Source organism: Sorex fumeus, unplaced genomic scaffold, assembly GCF_029834395.1.
Source record: "Sorex fumeus unplaced genomic scaffold, SorFum_2.1 ptg000030l, whole genome shotgun sequence".
NCBI lineage: Eukaryota > Metazoa > Chordata > Mammalia > Eulipotyphla > Soricidae > Sorex > Sorex fumeus.
Genome location: NW_026606087.1, coordinates 15,323,322 through 15,327,922, shown reverse-complemented (window position 1 = coordinate 15,327,922; position 4,601 = coordinate 15,323,322). Strand labels below are relative to the sequence as shown.

The following is a 4,601-nucleotide window of genomic DNA, read 5'->3' as shown; positions in this document are numbered from 1 at the left end:
TTAGTGTTATTAATCACTAACAAGTGTACAACGCTTGTACCAAATGTGTTTTATTTCACAAACTCCTTGAATTCCACGTGTAGACATCAGAAACATGACAATAAAGGAAATGAATAATGTGATTTAAAATAGGTTTTTAAAAGGGAACATATTGGTGAAATAGTAAAATTTTCAGTTATAAGAAGGATTAATTTCTGGAGACCTCATATATGGCATGATGACTACAGTTAATACTAAACTAGAAATTTTCAAAGTGAGTAGACCTTACATATTTGAACCAAAAGGTTGTGGGAGCAGAAAAACAGAGAGAGAGCGAGAGAGAGAGAGAGAGAGCGAAGAGAAAGGAATGGGGATAGAGAGGAATATGAAAGGAAAGATGGAAAAGGAAAAAGGTAAATGTGAGGTGAAAGACATATTAAATGTATTGATCATGTTAATCATTTCACAATCATTTCACAATGCTCATAGAAAATTAAAAAATTAGGTGAAAAACCTTAAATAATACATTTTTTATTTGCTAATGAGACCATAAAGGTTGGAACAACAACAAAAAATAGACATAACTATATTTAAAGTTATTTCTTTGGCATTTCTAGTTTGGAGTACATTTTGCAATGCTGTAGTGTTCTGAGTATCTTAAAGTAAATGCTCCTCAGTTTTAATATTAATCAAGCTATTTTTCTGTCATTTCACACAGTGCTCACTTATAATATGAAAAAAAACAAAAACCTCATAAATGTTTGGAAAAGCAATCAAATTTTGACACCAAATATAAAAACCAATTCCTTAATAAAAAAGTTCATACAGCAAAAAATAAAATTTCAAAGAGTGAAATTCTGTCCTCTAAATTCGCAAAGAATCACACGTATAACGAAAACAAAAATGTTCATTGATTTAAAACCTGTGGTGGGATTAGTATTGCCAATAAAAGTAAAATGAAAACATAATACATTTTACCAGAAATTGATTTGATAATACCCTTTCCTCAATTAAGCTTGAAAACATTTACAATTCAAATAAGCTACAGTGTCAGCTACCACAGAATTCAGTTCACTATCCAGTCATTTTTGATAATTCCTCACATGACGATTTAGAATTCTTAAGTGTAAAAGAATATATTTTATTCATCACTTAACATCTACAGTTTCATACAAGGTCAAACATAAAATAGACCTATTCATTATTGTGCTGATAAACATAATTTTGGAAAAACAATTACTTGTCATTTTGTAAATGTCCGTAGCTTAAATGCCGACTTCAAATTGACATCTAACACTTTGCACACAGGCTGCATAGACGTGCACTACAGCATCTTTCAGGTTTGTCTGAGCTGGCTCCATGACCATGCTCCCTCAATGTTTCAGAGATACTTGAAGTCTCCCTCATATTACCACTTATTCAATAGGAAACTCTGATGTGACTTCATTTCCATCAGTTTTCCATCTTTGATTTCTAATAAGCAATATTAAGCACTAGCAAATGTACAACATCTGTTGCTGTTGCAACCATATGTTTGAAATCCACAACTTGATTTCCATTTTTAGACATCACAAATGTCAAAGGAAATAAATAATGTGACTAAAAAAAGGTTTTAAAAGTAGAGAAGTTTGTCAAATGGTAAAGCTTTCAATTATAAGAAGAAGTAAATTTTGGTGAACTCATGAATGGCATGATGAGTACAGTTAATACAAAATTAGATATTTGCCAAATGAATAGACCTTAAATATTTTATCCAAGGGAGAATGGAGCAGAGAGAGAGAGAGAGAGAGATAGACAGAAAGAAAGATAGACAGACAGACAGACATAGAGAGAGAGGGTAGAGAGAGGGTAGAGAGAGGAATATGGGAGAAGAGATGGAAGAAAAAATGTAAATGGGAAGTCAAATATATATTAAAATATAGACTGTCTTAATCATTTCACAATTCATATGTAAAATAAAATAAAAGGATCACACGGAGAACTTTAAATAATACAATTTTAATTGCTAATAAGACCACAAAAGTAAGAACAACAACAAAAATTTAAACAGAACTATATATAAAGTCATTTCCATCACATTTTCAGGTTGGAGTACACTTTGTTATGCTGCCGTGTTCTGAGTATCTCAAAGTAAATGTCCCTCAAGTTTAATATTTATCAAACTATTTTTTTCTGTAATTCCACACAGTACTTAAGTATTTGCAATATGAAAATAGTAAGAATCCCATAAAAGTATGGGAAATGTTATCAAATTTTGACACCAATATAAAATATAAAATAAAATTCTTTAATAAAACGACATTCAAGCAAAAAAGAAAGATTTAAGCAAATGGTGAAATTTTGTGCTCTAATTCATATGTGTAAGAATCACACAGATGAGGAAAACTATAAGTTTCCTTGATTTGAAACCTGGGGCAGAATTATTGTTGCTCAATAAAACTAAAAAAGTGGTGTAAAAATTACATTTTCCCAGAAATTGATTTAATAATATCCTTTCCCTCCATTTAGATTTGGAAATATTTATAATTCAAAGGTAACACAAATAAGCCATAACGGTTTACATTATTTGCTATCACAGAATCCAGCTCATTACCTAATTGATTTGCCCCATTTGATGATTTCTCACATGGCATTCGAAAATTTTTCAATATAGAAGAACATGTTTTTTGGATCATTTAATATTTACAGTTTCATACAAGATCAAACATAAAGTAGACCCTATTCGTTATTGTGCTAATAAACATAATTCTGGAAAAACACTTATTTGTCACTTTGTAAATGCCAATAGTTTAAATGCTGGCTTCAAACTGACATCTAGCACTTTATACACAGGCTGCATAGATGGGCACTATAACATCGTTCCAGTTTGTCTGAGTTGGCTCCATAACAACGCTCCCTCAATGTTTCAGAGATACTTGAAGTCTTCCTTATATTACCACTTATTCAATAGAAAACACTGATGTGATTTCATTTCCATCAATTTTCCATCTTTGCTTTCATATGATATTCTTACCATTGTACTAAACTGTGTTTGAGCTTTTGTCTGTGTAGTAGTTACTGAGTATTTTCGAGGAACCAAACGAAATAATTGTGTATACAACCCCTTGTAGATTGGTCATGATGACTTTTATCAAAGATAGCTGGCTATTAAAGAGCATAGTAAGTTCTCATAGCATTTGTCAAAATATCAAAATTTTATTGCAATCCTGAGTATATTTTCTTTTAGAATGGTTCATGAATTTCAATAGATTCCAAAAACCCACCGGCAGAAGAATTCAGGATCTTCTTGCATCAAATTCCCTAATGTACAATTTCATGAACATTTCTAGTTTTCAAAAATTTACTAACAGGCAATCAATTATCAGGATTTCTATTCTACATAGAAAAACACTAATGTCAGTTATTTATTTATTAAGTTACTTAACATGTGACAACTTTATTTATTTGTAAGAAGGCTGAGTATAGCTTTGCGAATCTGTTTTGTTTTTACACTATAGATAATGGGGTTAAGTACAGGAGGTAAAATCAGATACATATTGGACATCATTGAATGAAGCACTTTGGGAGCTGAGTGACCATAGCGATGTACTAAGGACAGGCTTATAAAGGGAATGTAGAAAATAGCAACAGCTCCGATGTGGGAAACACAGGTGCTAAATGTCTTGTGCCGCTCTTCAGGGGAGGCAATACTGAGAACAGAGCGAATGATCGAGATATAAGAGACAACAATACTTGGTGTATCTATCCCTGTTGTTAGGGCAAGCGAAATTAACGCAAAAATGTGATTAGGCCTAGTATCTGAACATGACAATTTAAGCACATCTGGATGATAGCAGTAGGAGTGGGAAAGAATATTTTCTTTACAGAAGGAAAGACGCTTAAGTAGCACGAGTACTATCACCATTATTAGCACAGCACGTATAGTCATTATTAGAACCAGCTGGATGATTCTGGAATTGGTGAGAATTGTAGTGTATCTCAGAGGGTTACAGATAGCCACATAGCGGTCGAAAGCCATAGCCACCAGCACGCCAGACTCCATGAAGGTAAATCCATGAAGGAAAAACAATTGACTTAGGCAGGAATCAAGACTGATTTTTCTTGCATCAAACCAGAGAATAGCTAAAGTTGTTGACATTGTAGATACTGTCAAACCCAGGTCTGTGGCTGACAGCATGGAAAGGAAATAGTACATGGGCTCATGGAGGCTCGACTGGGTAATGATGACAAAGAGGATCATGCTGTTCCCCAAGATAGCAAAAGCATAAAGACAACAGAAGGGAATGGAGATCCAGGCATGGGCAGACTGTAAGCCAGGAATCCCAGTCAGCAAGAAAGTTGTAAATGTGGATGTCTTGTTACCTAGGCTCTCCATGTGTCTTGGATTTGTAGCATAGTCCTCGCAATGCTCAGTTTATTTCTATAAAAATGATAGATATCGTTATTACGCATCACATTTTACATTACTAGGCAAAATACTTAAGTTCATGATGAATACTGTGTCATTAAACAAGCATTCAAAGTCTAACCTTCTAATTTGTAATTATGATATTTAGCAAATATTTATTATTTTACTTTTATTCTTGAATTTTGAAATAGAGCTCCATGTAACTTTCTATATC

At 32.9% G+C, this 4,601-nt stretch overlaps 1 pseudogene; it reads right to left on the bottom strand.

Annotated features, from left to right (window-relative positions):
• Nucleotides 1-3,415: 3,415 nt before the first annotated feature.
• LOC130025341 (olfactory receptor 51F1-like) lies at nt 3,416-4,374 on the bottom strand (annotated as a pseudogene).
• Nucleotides 4,375-4,601: the final 227 nt, after the last annotated feature.